Source organism: Mesocricetus auratus, unplaced genomic scaffold, assembly GCF_017639785.1.
Source record: "Mesocricetus auratus isolate SY011 unplaced genomic scaffold, BCM_Maur_2.0 Super-Scaffold_100014, whole genome shotgun sequence".
Taxonomy (NCBI): domain Eukaryota; kingdom Metazoa; phylum Chordata; class Mammalia; order Rodentia; family Cricetidae; genus Mesocricetus; species Mesocricetus auratus.
Genome location: NW_024429197.1, coordinates 19,410,360 through 19,431,405, shown reverse-complemented (window position 1 = coordinate 19,431,405; position 21,046 = coordinate 19,410,360). Strand labels below are relative to the sequence as shown.

The 21,046-nt window shown below is 42.5% G+C and overlaps 1 protein-coding gene and 1 pseudogene across 9 annotated transcripts in view; one reads left to right on the top strand and one right to left on the bottom strand.

Annotated features, from left to right (window-relative positions):
* Positions 1-21,046, bottom strand: part of Macf1 (microtubule actin crosslinking factor 1) — a 332,217-nt gene that overhangs the window by 257,228 nt on the left and 53,943 nt on the right. The window lies entirely within an intron of this gene.
* On the top strand, positions 3,997-17,348 carry LOC106022356 (annotated as a pseudogene).

Here is a 21,046-nt window from a genome sequence, read left to right as displayed (position 1 = left end):
ACATGCCTTTAATCACAGCACTCGGGAGGCAGAGGCAGGTGGATCTCTGTGAGTTTGAGGCCAGCCTGGTCTTCAGAGAGAGTTCCAGGACAGCCTCCAAAGCAATACAGAGAAACCCTGTCTCAAAAAAACAAAACAAAAGTCAAAGGAAATAACTGTAACAGCAGCTAAAATAATATAAATGGGGAGACAGATGCAAAAAATAAATAAGTAAATAACTGACCCAAGCTTCCATGCCTTCTGCTGCTACTTGTTGGTAGCTCCCACCTGCAATTCCTGAATTCAGGAAGCTGTGGAAAGAGGATGGTTGGGCTATACAATGAGTTTGAGTAAGACCCTGTCTCAAAAAACAAAAACAAAAAAGCAGGAAGGCTCCTGGTTGGTCCACTCCTTTAATCCTAGCACTCAGCAGGAAGAGGTAGGTGGATCTCTGTAACTTCAAAGCTAGCCTACAGAGAGACCCTGTCTCAAAAAAGGGGTTTAGGGAATGAGATGACCCAGTGGATAAAAGTGGTTGCTGCCAAGCCTGCTGGAGTGAGTTCAATCCCAGGACTGATTTTCACAAGCTGTGCTCTACTGCCATGTGTGCCCACACATGCGCTTATGCTCTCCCACTCTCTCAACAAATTCTCTCAACAAACAAATAGATACATACATGCACTTTTTCAGCCAGGCAGTGGTGGCGCATGTCTTTAATCCCAGCACTTGGGAAACAGAGGCAGGCAGATCTCTGTGAGTTCGAGACCAGCCTGGTCTACAAAAGCTAGTTCCAGGACAGCCTCCAAAGCCACAGAGAAACCCTGTCTTGAAAAACCAAAAATACAAAAAAATTTTTTCTCATGTCACAACAAGGTAGCCAACCACTTTGTAGAAATCTAAGCATTAGGGTTCACATAATGGAAATGGAAATGCCTGATTCGGATCTCAAAAAGCAACTTAGTGGGCAAGATAAATAGGAATTTAATACTGTAAGATCAGAAATTAAATATTTGAATACAGTGGGGGGAAAAAAGAGAAGTATAGATTTTATGATGCTCTAGATTCCTCCAGCACTGGGAGAAAAAAAAACACAAATCATTCAGTCTAACAAACAAGCAAACTACCTGATTCACTCATGGCAACTGGATTCTTCATCTATGGAAGCAGCTGTGGACTGAGTAAAATAAACATGGAGTCTAGCTGGGCAGTGGTGGCACACACCTTTGATCCTAGCAAAGACAGGTGGATCTCTTTGAGTTCCAGGCCATCCTGGTCTACAGAGTGAGTTCCAGGACAGGCTCCAAAGCTACAGAGAAACCATGTCTCAAAACAAAAACACAAACAAAAAAAAAAACCCAACATGGAGTCTAGATCATGTTGGTCTTCTGGAGCTATTCTACTTGTTTCTCCAGGAAAAGAACAGGCAATAGCATTTAGTGGAAAGAACTTTAGATACAGAGTCAAAATTTTAATTCAGAGACTATCTCAAGATTCAGTTTTGCCACTAACTAGCTATGTGGACAAGAAGTCCAAATACTTATAAAATGCTAGTTCTTAGTTTTTCTTTTAATCAAAAACATCACTGAGAATATGACAAAAACTAAGGATAATCTTTCCTAGTAAAAAACACATATTCATCTCTATTCAAATCATTTATGAATGGAGAGGGGTCAGGAACCCTCAAGTAAAGATGCCTTGAGATAACCTCAGGTAACAACCTCTTCTGGACCAAGCAATTAGCAGAATGAAATATGAATATAAATACTAAACCCAATGAGGTATAAAGTGGATCAACCTGCCAGAGAAGAGCGGAGTCCTTCAGACCTAAGTCTATTCAGATATTTCTCCCACCTCCAGGAGGAAAGCAGACTCCACAACAGCAAGCTGACTGCAGGGACAACTTAAAACAACCACTTAAACTGAGTGCATTTAAAAGATAACACATGCTGGTTTGTCATTTCCTCTGTGTGTTGCACCATAAAATTGTTTAACAAAATTTTATCAGATAAAAATTAAACAAAAACAAGGATGTTTGGAATAACTGAATGAGTGGTGGTTCCAGTTGGAGGCTCTTTGGGGAGCAGGGTGAAACAGTCTGGACTCCAATTGCATTCTTGGAGACAGAGGTCTTTCTCCCCAGAAACTAAGTATTTCAGAGTAACATTGTCCAAATACCTCTACATGCTCTGTGGCTATTTGTCTTTTATCCTCCACTAAGTTTCACAAAGGTGTAGCTCAGGTAGTAAGAGAGACTTACCTTTCAGACACAGACAGACAAATGTGGATAGCTTAGGCTCTGGCAATCCAAAGGCACTCACTAGCCAGCTGCTGACAAAGGGGAAAAAGGCCCCGCTGTCTCCCACAGCCCTTACACAGACACAAACACCTAAGAGCTGAGTGGAGCTTGACTTGATGCAGCCAGATGAGAAGTGTAGAATCCAAACACCGGGTATGGTCCTGATGGTTTTTGGCTTGACTGGAAATAATGGAGTGACTGTTCAAAAAGAATGTGTTGCCCTACCTTCAAGTGGGCTGGAGACAGAAGCCAGGTGACATGAAGCCTAAGTCAAACTGAGGACACTGCTCCTGAGAAAGGAGAGGCAGTGTGCCAACAGAACTGGGGCTGAAAAGAAAGCTCTAAGCCAGGCTTAAAAAGAGAGAACAAGCCCTCCTGGACTCAACACAGCTTCCCAAGGCTCCTCTGGAAATAAGTGGCTCCAAAACTCCCTGCAAAGCAATCCTTCTGCTAAACAAAGATCCTCTTCCCACAGGGCACTTGCCTATCCGCTCAGCAACACTAAACCTGGGTGGCTGGGTCAAGTTTGTCCCACCTTTCTTTCCACACGCACTCTTTTTAAATGCTCACTGCGGTCCAGACACTGACTAGGGACGGGACACTGAACTCTTGTGAGAGAGGAGGAAAAAGAAAGGGCAGTGTTTCCTCCTGAGAAATGATGGTCATGGTGTCATCAACTTGGGGGTACAGATGACTTCCCACTGCTCATTCTCCACATGAACTGTGAAGACAAGAGGTTGAAGGACACAGAGAGTAAGGGCCTTATGTAAATACATGGAATTTCTTTGCAGCACAACTGATACTCTGACAGCCAGTTGCCACCACTATCCCAAAGCAACAGCTGGCCCAGGGAGAGAACAAAAATGTCCCCAGTAATTTCAGGGGCCAGTAATGAAAACAGGTGCCAGGTTCAGGGTCTTATTCTGAGAGCAGCAAAGGTCACTTTCTTCATTGTCTCTCCATGGTGGTATGTTTGAGATCGAGAAGGGCTGAATTACACCTGGTCCTCTGGCTTACTGGAGAGAAAATGAGTTTGCCCTCTGAAGAAAGAGCCAAAGCTACCTCTCCAGGGACGAGGAAGAGAAGACAAGAGGTGAGACCTCCCTCATGCTTCGACAGAGAAAAGTAAGCCAAAGGAGTCTTCAAAGAGAACCAAGCGCAGGTCTGGACAAGAGGGTACAAGGAACTCAGCCCAGCCCAGGCCTAGGAAGTACTCGGTCAGTGTGGCTTATACACTACAGGGCCTGACAATATTGTGAAAGATGATCCATGAGGGCCACAGACCCTCAAATCAGTTAATACTTCTTGGTCCTAGTCTTTGCCACTGTTCTATAGCTGTGAAGAGATGACCAAGCAACTCTGATTTTTTTTTTTAAAGCATTTAACTGGGAGCTTGCTTACAGTTTCAGAGGTTAATCCATTATCAGCATGGCAATCACAATGCCACACATGACACTGAAGAAGTAACTGAGAGTTTTACACCCTGATCCACAGGCAGGGAGAGACACTGGGCCTGCCCTGGGTTTTTGAAACCTCAAAGCCTACCCTCAAAAACACATTTCCTCCAACAAAACTACACCCACTCCAATAAGGCCACACCTCCTAATCCTTCTAATCCTTTTAAACAGTTCTACTCCCTATGACTAAGCATCAAATATATGAGCCTAGAGGGGCCATTTTTATTCAAACCACCACAATCCTTTTCTTTTTGCCATGGAGAAATGGTTGAGTACATCTCCACACTGGTAGAGTACTATAAGAACCAACAAGGTAAGAAAGTCCAAGCAACCAGGAAGAAAGGAAGGCAAACGTACCTACCCTAGGGCACCTGCTCCTGCCGAGTTTAGATGCAAACCCTGCCTGAGACTGAGGTTGCTGTTGCAGTTTATAAAATCATAAAACACCTGAAAGAAAGCTTCACTGCCAGGCACTATGAGGTCCTAAAAAACGATCAAAGATTCACTTACCACTAGAGTGGGCTTTTAGATCTCCATCAGAGATAGGAAGGAAGAAAATCAATTTCAACAAATGTATCCCAGCACAGTCCCAACTATTAAGGAGTAGAAGTCACCTCCTCTAAAAATAATTTATCAGCTGGGCGTTGGTGGTGCAGGCCTTTAATCCCAGCACTCGGGAGGCAGAGGCAGGCGGATCTCTGTGAGTTCGAGGCCAGCCTGGTCTACAGAGAGAGTTCCAGGACAGCCTCCAAAGCCACAGAGAAACCCTGTCTCAAAAAAAAAAATAATAATAATAATAATTTATCACCACTACTATCAAGGCATGGAGAACACAGTGGCACTGAAATCAGCTAAAGATAGGCTACAGCTTAGGAAAACCACAATTGGTTATTCTAATAAACAAATAAATAATGAAATAATAATAATAATTAGAAGAAAGCTGTTTACTGGCTCAATTCACCTGGGTGGGTCTGCCAGAAAAAGCAAACAAGTCTACAAAAAAGCACAGGCTGCCCACTTCAGTAGCATTGTTTTGTTACCTTTAGCAGAGGAAAGAGGCAAAATAAACATTTTTAAGAAATCAGATTCCAGACACTAAATATAGTATAATGATATTTTCCCTTGAAACTGCCTTTTGATAACAATGGGGTTATATTTAAAAAGAAATCCCAAGGCAGAGCACATGGTGCTGACTTCAAGACAGCAGAGCACAAGTTCTGAGAAAACATCACAAAATTAAGGGATCAAAGAAAGTACCTTATAGAACTTCAATGAGAAAGTCCACATGTCTTTAACAAATACTGGAAACATCTGCACCTTCTATGGCATCACCTCTGGTTATAAGACTGAACTATTTGTAACAAATAGTTTTAAACTTAGCAATGGGTCTAACTATTCACTAAGGTCATTATTCCTATCCTTTGACCCCACGGTTCCAAATCTAAAAACTTTCCTTAAAGATGTGCATATATGCCTGAACCAGAATGAAAGAACAGGCCTATAATACTGGCAATCCAGAGGCTGGAGCCAGAGAATTGTAAGTTTGAGGCCAACATAGACTATACACAAAACCCCCTTCTCCAAAAAAGAAAACAAGTTAAACAAAACAGAGCATATGTTATTACCTTCTTGTTTTAGAACTATTTATTTTTATTTTATGTGTATGAGTATTCTGCCTCCATATATGTAAGTGTACCAGGTGTCTGTGGAAGCCAAAAGAAGGTATCTGATCACCTGGGGAACAAATTACAGATAATTGTGGGCATCTGAACCCAGGTCCTCTGCAAGAGTCGTCAATGTTCCTAATCACTAAGCTCCTAGTTTATGAGTTTTATTTGTTTGTTTTGCTTTTTAATCTTGGTTTGATTTTTGTTAGGTTTTTTGTTGTTGTTGTTTGTTGAGACAGGATTTCTCTGTGTAACAGTCCTGGCTGTCCTGAAACTAGCTTTGTAGACCAGGCTGACCTTGAACTCACTGCCCCCCAAGTGCTGGGATTAAAGGGGTGTGCCACCAGGCCTGATTTTGTCATATTTTTTGAGACTGAGTTTTATCATATGATCTCTGACTGGCCTCAAACTCACAGAGATCAGCCTGCCTTCTGATGGCTGGGATTAATAAAGGCATGCAGCACTAGCCTGGTGTGAAATATATTTTTATAATACAACTTTATTCACCTCACTATTTATACTACCAAATAATGCCATACTTATTTTTAAAATACAGTAACAGGAAACTGACATAAGAGCAACACATTTGGGGCTGGAGAGATCGCTTGGTGTTTCCACTGGCTGCTCTTCCAGAGAACCCAAATTCAATTCTCAGGACCCACATGGTGGTTCACAACCATCTTTAACTCCACTTCCACACTGTCATCTGGCCTCCACTAGGACACTAAGCATGTATATAGTACAAAGACATACATGCAACTGAAATACCCATATACATAAAATATTTTTTAATTTAAAAAAGAGCAATATTTTCATATAAGGGAACATTGAAAGCCATTTAAATTGATACCAAACTTTTTGTTTGCTTGTTTGTTTGTTTTCTGAGACTTTGTACATGGTCCTGGCTGTTCTGGAACTCACTATGTAAACCAGGCTAGCCTCTGGCTTAGATGTCTTTACCTTCTGAGTGCTGGAATTCAAAGTGTGCACCACCATACTGTACACCAATTTATAATTTTTGACACTAAAAGATCTTGGTATTCAGTAAGTGAACATGTTACAAACAGTATTTTTTTGCAAAATAATTACCATATATATTTACAGAAGTACATGTCTGAAAGAAAATTCATCAAATCCCAACCCAGATGGGGAGGAGCTCAAGAAGACCCACCTCTAGCTGAGGAGTTTCTTGCCATTGATGGCCACTTGGTGAGGGGGAAGAGGTGTGAACTCTGAGAGGCTGCCCACACTCCAGTACACTGTCCTGCACCCACATACTCTAACTGGGTTTAAAAAGAGAACACATAAAAGCAAAATAGGGTGGGGAAGCCAGGGGGCAAAATAGAAAAAAAGGAAAAAGAGGGTGGATTTGATCAAAATACATTATATGCATGAAATTCTCACAGAATAAAAATGGGGATGGGGAGAGAGAGAATATAGTGCTTACCTAACTTCCACAAGGCTCTGAGTTCACAATCCTATACTACAGTTTTAGGTTGGTTTCATTTTATACTTTTGCTCATTATTTTATAATTTTTCTAAAAGACATGGTTATTTTATTAAGGAAAATGAAGAGAGGTAATTATGCTACAATTTAACTAAACATCCAACAGTAGCATAGCAGATTTTCTCAAGCATCCTTTATCTGAAGCTATCTGGAACATAACAGACAATCCAACAATGCAACCAACTGTTGTGGCACAAAGAAACAGATGAAGACAGTACAGTCTGCTCTCACTGAACCCTCCATCTTGGGGAGCCATACAACTATAGAGATAACTGCTAATAAAATGATAAGTACAAAGACAAGAGGATGTACAAAATACCACAAGAGCTTGGTGAGAAGTAAAATTTCCCTGGTTGGGGTAGACAGTAAAAACACCACACACCAGTTACTTTTCATTGGGAACAAAAGATTACTGTATAAACAAGTGTTTGTGAAGCAGATAAATCAGAAAGTAAATTCAAAGCAAAAGTGACATCAACAAGATGTATAACTGATAATCCTTTTCAGAGCTGTGACATGAATATGGAGAAGATAGTTGTTGGGATAGATGGTCAAGAGAAGTGGGTTTAGGCAAGGGAAAGGAAGAGGGTGGCTATGAGCACAGCTTGGAAAAGAACACATTAGCATTTCTGTAGACTCCTAAGTGCAAAAACACAGCACACACTTTACATACAAGTATACATTGCTTCTCAACCTTCCCTCAGAACTCAAGTCTAAACATACAAGTATGAACCTGGGGGAGGGGGACTCGTAGTCAGGGAGTCTGATTTGGGAACCGTCATTACATACACAGATGAAGTTAATAAATGAAATAGTCAGAACGGGTAAGTTGACATAAAAAAATGAGGCTTAAAAATGAAGTTTAAAACTATCAAAAGCTGTGGCAAGCTTACACATCACAAGAACAAAAAAAAGACTAAGTTCTTTAAGTAGGTCATGCAAGTGAGAGCAATTTCAATTGTGAGGACAGGCTGGCAATATTCATCAAGAAGACTAAAGAAACATAAAGAGAGGAAGAAGACAGGGAGGGAGATGGGGATAAACTTATAGAAATTTTACTTAGGGTGGAGGACGCTTCCTGGAAAAGACAAACTAGGAATTTATCTAGCAACTTGCTTCTGAAATCAGGGAAGGGGGTGAAGACTGGTAGAGATTCCAGGTGAAATGAAAGGTAAGGTGTAGGAAGGAAAGGCTTGAAGGGAGTGGACAAGGCTGGGTGGGGTGACGAGCTAGGACTGTGAAGCAAGTCTGGAAGAGTAGCTGCAGGGGAAAGGAAGGAACTGGAATCAACTTGACAGAATGAAAAGATTTCAGGCAGGAGTGGCAGCCAAGTGGTGGCACTCATGAATCAGTGAAGGAGTCAGTCACTCAGAAGCTCAGTCGAGAGAATGACCAGGACCCAACCCTGGAGAATGGGAAGGAGTGGGCAAAAGGAAGACAAGGACTGGAAGCAAGGGAAGGTCAGAGAGGTATTGACACCACAAGCAATATGGCAGACTGGGCAACAGCAGAGACCAGGTTTCTTCAGCAAAAAAAGAATAGGAGAAGTGGAAAAAGGAGGGTGTACCAAAGCTCTAGGATCTGGTCACCCAAACTCTCTTCCCCCAAAAGAAGTGGCTACCTGCCTACAAGACTCCTGATTCCAAGTTTATTTCCAACCTGTACTCTTGTATGGAAGCTGGTTTCTAGATGAGACTGACACTCTAAGCTTGATAGAGGGAATTCCAATGGCAGGGGAAAGTTCTCCCCTAGGCCCCTTAAGTCAGAGACGTGACCTGCATTGCATACTGGAATGAAGTATCATTTCATTCTTTTTTTTTTCCCTTGTTGCAATGCTGAGCATCAAACCCAGAGCCTCAAATATGCTATGCAAGCATCCTACACTGAGCAGCACACCTGGTCCATTAGTTACAATATCAATAACTTGTTTGTTTTTGTTTTGAAACAGTCTCACTGTATTGCCCTGATTGGCCTAGAACTCACTATGTAGACCTGCCTCTAGCTCCCACATGCTGGGTTTGAAGGCTGGGCCACCAAAAACTTTTAAATAACTTTTCTTTCATTATAAGAAATCATGGGTTCTTGTGCCTATGCTGTTGCTGAAAATAAAAGTCTAAAAAAAATGCCTCACTGCCTTTTATCAATTCCCTCTGGGCCTTGCAGCCAGCCAGTGTAGGACAAGAGTCGCTCACTGTCTTTAGGGTCTTGGATCTTCCCCCAATGCTAAGACACAGCAGTAAGAACAGCCCCAGCATAATAATTACACCCAACAGAAAAGCAGAAGTTTGAGGAGGATAAGGAGGTAAACGAGGTCCAGGATCACTGTCAACTGCAAGTTGGGGCCTGGGAGTATATCCCAGTGCTTGCCTAGACTGGGTAAGAGTTAAGCCTTGGGTTCCATCCCCAGCACCAGTAAAAATAAATTTTGTTTCTGGTAGTTGAATCTAATATTTTTTGTTTGGTTGGTTTTTTGTTTTTTCGAGACAAGGTTTCTCTGTGGCTTTTGAGGCTGTCCTGGAACTAGCTCTTGTAGACCACACTGGTCTCGAACTCACAGAGACCCGCCTGCCTCTGCCTCCTGAGTCCTGGGTTGAAGGTGTGTGCCACCAATGCCCTGCTACTGAATCTAATTTTTTAACACCAATTCTTGCTGAGTTTTCTTTTATTTATTGAAAGCTCATACACACACTAGTTCCAGGTCTCTTGCCTTATAAGGAAAAGAAAACCTAAAGAATCCACTTACTTAGAGAACAGAGACTTGAACCCTCTCAGAGATGCTACAAACCAACAAGAATATTGTCACCTAAAGGTACTGCTGCCTCTTAACAGGCAATTCATCTCCTTCCAAACCTTGTGGTAAAGACAATGGGTGTGTGATTATGAAAGGAAACTTCTAATATTAAAGTGTACTGACAAGAATTTAAGAGCTGGGTGGCCATCTGGATAAGCATGTGGAATCTGGTCCCCAACACCTAGTCTACCATTCCATTGGACTGAGATAGGCTCTGATGTGTGAAACGGAAAAAGTAACTCCCAATGTTTGTTTAATGTAACTCTAGTTCACCTTCACTTTGCTCACAAACACTTAATTGTCCTTGAAAAGTAGGTCAGTGCCTCCTGGAACAAACTGGAGGGAGAGTTAAGTCCCAGCCCATGATCTGAAGAGCCTGAAGAGGTCCAATGTGTGTCTAGGAGACCAACACCAACATTGCAGTATGCCAAGAGCCCTCTAGGTGCTCCAGGCAGCAACCTGGCTACTGCCATTTCTAGCCATTCCTACGCGGTGACTCAGCAGCCTGGGAGAGTAGAAGATGCCCAGAAAAATCAGCTGGGGCTCATGTGAGTCTAAGAAATACTTGTTCTCCTCTGGAGCCTCACAAGGTATCCTTAATCACCCTGAATGGAAGGTGACCAATCAGAAAGCAGAGCTCTTTCTCCCACAGTTCCTACAGCACCCTCTGTAGAATGCCAAGCATTGCTCAGCCATAAATGGAGAGGCATGAACATCTCCCCACTCCTTCCCCTAAATATTTTATTCAAGACACCAAAAAATAAACACTGCCTCCCACCCATGAGCTAGCACTGAAAGTGGTCACTTGAGAGGATGAAAGGGTTAAAGTTTGGGGACAGGATACATTTTGTCCTTGGCTCAAATACCCCATCTATGGTCTCCCCCAACCTTTTAATTGTCTAGCTCACTAAAGATAGACTACCACTCCAAAGTCAAAAAAAGGGGGGCCCAGGGATATGAGGTGACAGACAGAGCTGGCAGTTTGGGAAACAGCTACCAGGAGGTCAGCTGTCCAGCTGGCTCTGGAATCTGAAGACTTCCAAACCTAACAACTGTCTTTCTCAGCAAGAACCAAAAGTATGTGCAGCAGCTGTGGAGGATAAAGGCTGCTGAGCCTAGCTCCAGAAGCCGGCAGCAAAGCACTTCCTTTGCCATTGTTCTTCACAAGAAGCAAAAGCTGCCAGTAACCTTAGGACAAGATAGGCAACAGCTCTAGACAAACTGTGTGCAGACAACTTGACCCCCGCCTTCCAACCCCCCTCCCGTCCTTGGTGAAACCCAAACCCCTAATGATCCCGATCCCAACCTTTCAACTCTAACATCCAGTATCTTCTAGTCCCACTCACCTCTCCTCTGAGACCTGAATCCCTACTTTTACTACTCATTAGTGTAAGAACCAGACCCTAAAGTTTACAAAAGATAGAAGTTATCTCATCACCATTGTAGCAAAGGCCACATACTTCAAGCACTCTATACAGACTACTTCATTCAGTCTTCCCAAGAATCCTACAATGCAGGTACTATCAGCAAAGCACATGAACAGTCAAGCATTTGCCAAGTTCAGTTAGTAAGTGGCAAGGCCAAGACTCAAACGCTGACAGCTTCATGCCCATCTTAATCTCAATACTGGACACCAGTGGTCCCCAGATTAGCAGCATTGGCATCTCCTGAGAACTCATAACAAACACAAATTCTCAAGCCCCACCCGTGATTCAGTACATACTGAGCCAGAACCAGGGAGGAACCCAGCAATCTGTTTTAACAGGCTCTCCAGGTGGTTCTGATGCTGGTTCAAGGTGAAGAAACCCAGGAGCATATTCACAAATTATGCTGCTTTGGCTTGTCTGTATTTGAGCCACACCCAAGACAGTCGAAGAGTCTAGAAGGAACAATAAGGCAAAAACCTCCTGAACCAACTGACCATAGCATAATGGTTAAGAATACATGTGAATGGTACAGGCAGCCTGCCTGTCAGCATGAAACCTAGCTCTGTTGCTGCGCACCTGTGAGTCTTTGCTCCTGTCACTACGCCTTTCTGATCTTACCATTCATTAAGTGTGAAATGGAGCTAAAGATAGAAGCCAAAAATATCATTATCATCAGGACCCAGTGGCCTGGCCTGTAATCTCAACTACTTACGAGGTTGACACAGGAAGATTACAAAGTCAAGGCCTGCCTAGGCCACATAACAAGTTTCAGGCCAACAAGGGATACATGGTGAGATTTAAAAAAAAAGTTTAAGGGGGAAAGGATATAGGAGTGTGGCTCAGTGACAGAGTACTTTGCCTAGGTTCAATAAGCACCAATAATGAAAAAAAAAATCAAAGTCAGAACTGGGATGATGTTCAGTGATAGTGTTTGCCTAGATCCTGGGAACTAGGGGAAATAAGTCATATAAGGCATTTTATAAACTTAAAACTGAGTAAATGGCATATACATTCTTCCTAACTACTGCATGCATGTGTGTGCTAGCCACTATACTAGGCACACGCATTCACTGTCTCACATTAAAAACCTTTCACAAATGTTTACTGATATATTGCTGTGCTGAGCAAACTACACAAGTTAAGGCATTACACTTTCCTTTAAGGACATTCATTGCAAAGCAGTCGGCCAGGCATGGCATACAAGTCACTACACACAGCAGCAAATGGTAAGACTCATAAAAAGGCTAGGCATGGTTCACACCTTTAATACCAGCACTGGGGAGGAGGAGGAAGAGGAAGAGGAGGAGGAAGAGGAGGAGGAGGAGGCAGGAGGATCTCTGAGTTTGAGGCCAGCCTGGTATGTATATCAAATTCCAGGACTGCCTGAACTACATAGAGAAACGCTGTGTGTGTGTGTGTACACACACACACACCCCACCTGTTTGGTTGGAACTACATAGAGAAACACTGTACACACACACACACACACACCACCTGTTTGGTTGGAAAGAATGTAAGAATGTGGAGCGGTTTTGTTTTTAATTTAGGCTGTCACAAGGTTGTCCAGTCTGGCATAAACTTGCTATCTTACCTAAACTGGCTTTAAACGTTTAGCTTCCCGCATTAGCTCTTCGGTAGCTGGTGTTACAGGTGTGCACTATCATAGATTTTAGAACATGAGGTTTCAAGTGAGAGATTTAGAAGTCCCTGCAGCCACATTTTGTAAACAGCTCAATGGTCCCTGGGTTCAATCTGACAGCACTAAAGTGTGGGGTTGGGGAGGAGGCCTAAGTGGTGGTTCACTTAAGGCTAGACTGATTGGTTCTAGGGTGGCCAGGCTGCATGAGACTCCTCACAATCACTTGTAACTCTACTTCTGGGTATATAACACCCTCTCCCAGACTCCACTTGCACCTGCATTCATTCTCTCTCTCTCTCTCTCTCTCTCTCTCTCTCTCTCTCTCTCTCTCTCTCTCTCTCTCTCTCTCTCTCTCTCTCTCTCTCACACACACACACACACACTAAATAAACAAACAAATAAATAAATAAAATAAGCCTCATAATTCAAGTCAGCAAAGAAACTGGTTAAAATTTGTTCTAGGATTGACCTGTGATATGAAGTATTCAGTACAGAATGCACTCTATTTTCATGAGTAATTAGGAGCCAGTTATATCATATGCATGGAATATAAAATACCTATAATTATGTTATTTCTGCATAGGCCAATTTGAAAATTATACTGTTATTCCTCATGGAAGCTCTAACTGGGAATGAAAAAAAAAGCTCCTGATAGTCGTTTTGTCCTTTAGAATTTTTCAATATCATTATTCAATACAGCCAGGAATTTGTTATCTTATATAAGCTGGCTGAAAATTTGCAATCCTCCTACACTAGCTGAGTTTAACCCTCTCAACCATTCTTCAAGTTTGTGAAACCTCTATTCAAATACAGTAAGAAGTACCCTCATTATTTGATGTTTGCTTGCATACTTGCCCTTCTTTCCTTCCTTCCTCCCTTCTTCCCTCCCTTCCTTCCTTCCTTTCTCTTTCTTTCTAAAACAGGCTCTCACTATGTAGCCCTGACTGGCCTTGAACTCACAGAGATCTGCCTGCTTCTGTCTCCCAGCACTCAGATAACATTGTAGCACTCACCTAGCATATGCAAAGCCCTGGACTCATCCCTATCCCTAGTATCACACACACACACACACACACACACACACACACACAGAGGAAAGGCTTCCTATAAATACCGTAGACACATTTTTGTTCTATATGTGGAAGTAGTTGGATGAGATAATATACTTTTCCTTCAGTACTGGGGATTAAACACTGGACATCATACATACAAAGAAAAAATTCTACCACCAAGCTAAAACCCTAGCCCAAATATACATTTAACTAGCAATTCTTACTTGCCAAAGAGCATCTAAAAGTAAAGATGTAAATTCAACATACTCTGAAGAAAATATATTTTTTTACTCAATAAAAAAATAAGAAGACTCTATCTGGTCAAATAGTTTATATAACTTGCAATTTTACATGAATAAGTTACATAGAAAAAAAGCATTTATTTCCCAAAGAAAAAGTTGGAGTCAGAGGCCAAGTTTCAAAATGAACACTTGTGCGCTTGTCTTTACTCCACTGCTGTACAAGTGCCCCCTACTGTCGCCCGTATTTACTCTATGCTTCTCTAAAATGAATCCCCCCTTTTCACTGTGTGTGTGTGTGTGTGTGTGTGTGTGTGTGTTCATGCGTGTGCATGGGGATTAAAGGCACTCATTATCGCACCAAGCTTTTTACATAGATACTGAGGATCTAACTCAGTTCCTAATGTTTATGTGGCAAACTAAGCCATCCCCTCAACCTTCCTATTTAAAAAAGAAAAAGGAGGGAAACCAAGAAGGCTCCACAGGTAAGACCATTGCCAAGCAAGCCTGATGACCTGAGCTCAGTCTTCAGAATAGGGGAGAGCCTATTCCTGAAAGTTAGTCTCTGCATGAGCCCACACCCATGCATACATATGCACACACAACCAAAAAAAATTAATTCATTTTTAGATCCTCTTCTATAGTGGCCTTAAAAAATCTTTTTCCCCATTATGTAGCCCAGGCTGGCTTTGAAGGTACCATCCTCTTGCTTTAACCTCTCATTTCAAATGCTAGGATTATGAGCATGTATCATCTATCACACCTGGCTAAAGCAGAAACTAATAGTAAATATGGCCTTAGCAGGTGTGATGACATCCATCTTTAATCTCAGCACTGGGGAGGTAAAAGCAGGCAGAACTCTGAGTTCATGGCTAGCTTGGTCTACAAAGTAAGCTATAGGTCAGCCAAGGGTACTATTAAGATCCTCTCTCAAAAAAAAAAAAAAAAAAGAAAAGAAAAGAAAATGACCTTTACTAATTTACTATGTTACTGATTCACTCAAACCACATGGACAGCAAAAAATCACCCTGAGTAGTTCCTGAACAGTGGGTGAGTGGTACCTAGCCTCTGGAAGTACAACAGCAGCATGCCAATATGCATAAGCAAGAGGGCAAACACTGAAAGGATGTATCTTGTTTAAAAGATCTTCTGCTGGGCAGGGTGGCATACTCGTTTAATCCCAGGATTCAGGAGGTAGAGGCAGTTGGGTCTCTGAGTTTAGGACTAGCCTGGTCTACAGAACATCCAGTCCTACACAGAGAAACCCTGTCTCAAGAGGAAAAAAAAGGTTTTGTTTATTTTAACTTTATTCATGCACACCTGCTTGTATGTATGTGTACTACATGCATGCCTCCCTTGCAGGCTAGAAAAGGGCATCTGATCTCCTGGGACCAGAGTTACAGACATGTGGTTGCTGAGAGACCAATTCCAGTCTTTCTGCAAGAGTAGCAAGTGTCACTCTTGATGATCCATCTCTCTAGCCTTCATGTATTCTTTATTCATGACACAAGTAGGCAACCCAGTGGCCAGGCATAATGACACACACCTTTAATCTCAGCACTTGGACATTGGCAAGCAGATCTCTACATAGTAAGACCCTGTCTCAAACAAATAAAACAACAAAAACCAAGAGCACTGAAGTCCTTTAGAGCAGAGACTGATCTGGGGATAAATCCACATAAACCACTTGTCTTAGTTAGGGTTTCTATTGAGGAAAGACACCATGACTATGCAACTCTTATAAAGAAAACATTTAATTGAGGGGTCAGCTTACAGTTTTGGAGGTCTAGTCCATTATTATTATTGCAGGAAGCATGGCGGTGTGCAGGCAGACTTGGTGCTGGCTACATCTTTTTTTTTTTTTTCTCCGAGACAGGGTTTCTCTGTATTGTTTTGGAGGCTGTCCTGGAACTCGCTTGGTAGACCAGGCTGGCCTCGAACTCACAGAGATCCGCCTGCCTCTACCTCCCGAGTGCTGGGATTAAAGGCGTGCGCCACCAACGCCCGGCTACTGGCTACATCTTGATCAAAAGGCAACAGGAAGTGGGACTCTATACCTCCCAGTAGTGCCATTCCCTTTGAGGGCCATTTCCTTTCAAACCACCACACCACCTTTCTCCCCTAAAAGTCTAAGTTCATAGATACAGATAGATACAGATGTTTGAAGGGACCTCCTCTGCTTCTCACCTTTGACCTGCTGTGAGTTCTTGGACTTTCCAGGTGTATTTAGACCTGGTAATAGGCAGAATAATCAAAACTGGATTGTAGTCTTACTTTAGAATTTTGGTAAACATTGCACCTGAGACAGAAAGAAAAATGGAAAGATACAGGGGCATGGGAAAAGAAAGGAGAAAGGCACAAGTCTCTCTTAAACTGAGATTCAAAATTTTCAGAACAATTAAAATTTACCTCTAAGGTTGCCTATATAGAGACTGTTTTATGGGGGTGTGTGTGTGTGTGTGTGTGTGTGTGTGTGTGTGTGTTTACCTTGACCTCACAACTGTTAGAAACAAATAGTTGGTGCCCACAAAGGAACACACAAGTAAAGAAAAAGCAGCTTGTCACGGCAACTCTTTTTGCAAAAACAGTGCACCAGTACCCAAACCAGCAAGCTCATCAGCCCTATGGCAACCATCTTTATCCCTGATGCTAGTGTAGGTGGGAGCTCAACTTCAGGATCTGATTTGATTGGCTAATCTGTTCAAAGGGAAGGAAAGAGGAAACACGGAGCAGGAAATATAAGTCCTACTACCTTTGGTTTAAGAAAGCAAATAGACAAAAAACGAGAGTGACCCATCTACCCATCCCTTCCCATTCTCTATGGTGGTGAAGTCTAGAGACAACAGCACCTCTCAAGGGAAAAGAAAATAAGGAAGAGCAAGTCATCACCCCAGGACCTCACATGGCTGAAAAAGAGAAAGTATGTTATGTAGTGTCTGCTGCAGCTCTGCATCCTTCAGTGATGTCTTTGTCACATCACCAATCTTTCTGGCAAGGAAACCATCTGCAGAGTAACTGGTAGAATAGATATGAAGATTGACTAAGGTGAGTCTTCCTGGAAGCCGGTAGCTACTATGTTGGCTGCCCAGGATGTGACCCAGAGGTACTAGTGCCCTGCATATCAAATTCCAGAACAGAGGGAGAAACAGGATCAAGACCCCTGGTCCTGGAAACCAATCATCCCTCAGAGCTCTTGCTCACTCAGGGATAAAAAGTGGGAGGATTAATGATGTGATCCCCATCTGCTTTGAGAGCACTGGCAAGAAAGGGTGTCTCGAAGGTATCTGTCTGTGAACAGGATTTCTCAGATTATTTTCTGTTAATTGTGTCATATAAGCTTTTTAAAAAAAAGTTTCAGGCTGGGTATTGGTGACTCATGCCTTTAATGCCAACACTGGCCCAGGCGGATTTCTGTGAGTTCGAGGCCAGCCTGGTCTACAGAGTGAGTTCCAGGACAACCTTCAAAGCAGAGAAACCCTGTCTTGAAAAAAAAAAAAAAGTTTCTCATGCTATGCAACCAACGATGACCTTGAACTTCTGCCCCAGCTCCATCTGAGGATTGCAGGTAGCATGCCCAGTTTATATAGTCCTGCTAGGCAAACACTCTACTAATTGAGCTATATCCTTAACCATAAGATTCCTTTTATATAGAGATTTCAAAAAAAGAATGTTAAAATAGGAATCAATCATGCTTAAGGCCTAAACACACATAACCTTACTCCTTCAGATATAAACTTACAATTTTCTGAGAATGTCACAAATAAAACTTTGAACTTTTACAGCAAGAACATTTTAACTCCTTTGTAAAACTCTGTGCCCTCAGATTTTATCTTATCAGCTGTAATTCCCCCGTGCACCCTCAGGAACTACCTGTGATCTCATTTAAGTGCCTTAGCAATCCTTTACTGTGTAACTTAGAAGCCATCAGAATCATAGCAGGTTAAAGCACCAAGCCTGACAACCCAAAGTTGATCCCTGGAACCCATATAAAGGAACAAGAGAACCAACCCTCACAAGTTGTCCTCTGACTTCCACACATGCAATGCATACTTACCAAAACAAGACTAATGGATGAATGTAATACATTAAAAATGTTTGAAACAGGGGGCTGGAGAGATGGCTCAGAGGTTAAGAGCACTGACTGCTCTTCCAGAGGTCCCGAGTTCAATTCCCAGCAACCACATGGTGGCTCACAACCATCTGTGATGAGATCCGGTGCCCTCTCTTGGCTTGCAGACATACATAGAGGCAGGATGATGTATTCATAATAAATAAATAAAATCTTTAAAAAAAATGTTTGAAACAGCCGGGCAGTGGTGGCGCATGCCTTTAATCCCAGCACTCGGGAGGCAGAGGCAGAGGCAGAGGCAGAGGCAGGCAGATCTCTGTGAGTTCCAGACCTGCCTGGTCTACAAGAGCTAGTTCCAGGACAGCCTCCAAAGCCACAGAGAAACCCTGTCTCTGCCTCCCGAGTGCTGGGATTAAAGGTATGTGCCACCAACGCCTGGCGAATTCTCTCAGTTTTAACCTGAGCAAAATAAACAGAGTCTAGTTGGGCATGATGGTGCACCTTATAATCCCAGTATTCGGGAAGATGGGAATGCAGGAGGATCAAAACTCGAAGGCTCAACTGGCTATATAAAGAGATCTTACCTCAACCAATGAATCAATAAAAGAATCAATCCAAGGCTAACCTGGTCTACAGAGAGTTTTAGGACAGCCAGAGTTACACCCAGAACCCGTCTTTTTTTTTTAAGATTTACTTATTATGTACACAATTTTCTGTCTGCATGTAACCCTACAAGCCAGAAGAGGGCACCAGATCTCATTACAGATGGTTGTGAGTCACCATGTGGTTGCTGGGGACTGAACTCAGGACGTCTGGAAGGGCAGACAGTGCTCTTAACCACTGAGCCATCTCTCCAGCCCAGAGAACCCCTGTCTTAAAACCAAAAACAAATAAATAAATAGAGGGAGGGCTCAGTACTCAGGAAGCTAAAGCAAGAGAATTGTCAAGATTTCGAATGACCTACTTTGTTAAATCCCCATTTCAAAACAAAACAAAGGAGGAGGGTCTGGGTGGAGTAGTGTCTAGCAGTCACAAAGTCTGAATTTGATTCTCAGCACAAAGGATTAGGAAGCTGTGGCAGGCAGTGTGGCACATTGTACTGATAGACCCAACATTTGGTAAGTTGACACAAAAGTACTATGCGTTTGAGGCAACCTGAGCTACATTTTAAAGTCTGTCTCAAAAAACAAGAGAAGAGGTAGTAGAGAAAGGAGGAGGAGGATTCATAATATGGATGAACCTTGAAAACATTACAAAAGGACAATCACTGTGTGATTCCATTTATGTAAAACAACCAGAACAGTCAACTTCATAGAAACAAAAAATAGAAACTGGTGGACTGGTGAGAGAGCTCAGCAGTTAAGAGTCCTTGGTCTGCAAGCATCAAGACCAGAGTCTGGATCCCAGCACCCATGTAACATGCCAGGAGTGGTAAGGAGGATGAGACAGGAAGTCCACCAGGCCTTGCTGACTAACTGCCAGTGTAGCTGGAAAGCTGAGGCTTCATGATCAGTGAGGGCCTACATTCAAGGAAGAATGCTGAGAGAAACAGAATACTTTACTCTGGTTCCACACATATGCATGTACTTTTGCACATATATGACCCTATATCACACTCAGATACACACTAACACAAAAGGAAGCAAAGAAGGAAGACAGGAATTTCTTAGTGGTACACTGCATGCTTGGAACTCATGAGGCTCTGGGTTCAATTTACAATCAGAAAAAAAGAAAGAGCATACAAATGGACTTTGGCTGTCCATCCCACAAAGAGGGATGCTCTCTCAGCCTGCACTCTTGGTGGGGGGGGGGGCCTAGATCCTGCTCTGGATGAAATGACAGACTCTGGAGATCCTCCATGGAGGGCCTCACCCTCCCTGGGGATCAGAGTGGAGATTGGATGAGGGACTGAGGGGCCTGGTTGGGGGAGGGGGGAGCGGGGATTGACATGTGACGCAAGCTTGTTTCTAATTTAAATTTAAAAAGAGAGAGAGAGAGAGAGAGAGAGAGAGAGAGAGAGAAAGAAAGAAAGAAAGAAAGAAAGAAAGAAAGAAAGAAAGAAAGAAAGAAAGAAAGAAAGAAAAAGAAAGACAATGGGGCCAAGTGTTGGTGGTGCACACCTTTAATCCCAGCACTGGGGAGGCAGAGGCAAGTGGATCTCTGTGAGTTCGAGTTCAAGACCAGCCTGGTCTACAAGAGCTAGTTCCAGGACAGCCTCCAAAGTTACACAGAGAAACCCTGTCTCAAAAAACAAGAAAACAAAAAACGACAATGGCTAAGAGTAGAGAGAGCTTTCTTGTATCCTGAGTATGAAGTGTCAGTTTAGGATAATGAAAAGGTTCTGGAGATGGACATCAGTGATCGTTGCACAATACAAGTGGCTCTAATGCCACTGAGCTGCACACTTACAAATGATTAAAATAATAGCTCCTAACTACCACAGTATTACATACCTGTAATCTCAGCACTTGGAAGCTATAAAGAGGTAAGTCAGGAATCATCTGCTACATGACAAGGTTGAGGCCTAAGCTGTGTGTGTATGTGTGTGTGTGTGTGTGTGTGTGTGTTCATTTAAGTCAAGCAAGGTGATGCACACCAGTAATCCCAACATTTGGGAGATAGAGACAGATCAGTTCAAGGTCCTCTTCACTTAACCTGAATAAAAATCCTGTTTCAAAAACAACAAAAGTAACTCACTTAACATTTAATAAAATCCTACAAGATTATCATCACCTATCACAAAGTCTTTGCAAATTAGAACTAGTCCTCCAAAGCCACAGAGAAACCTTGTCTCGAAAAACCAAAAAAAAAAAAAAATTAGAACTAGTCCACCTAGAGGGATGATTAAGGTGGCTTGTGGCTGGCTCTCCAGGGCCACGGAGTCAGTAAGTACCAGAATCAGAACTCCACAACTAGAACTCCA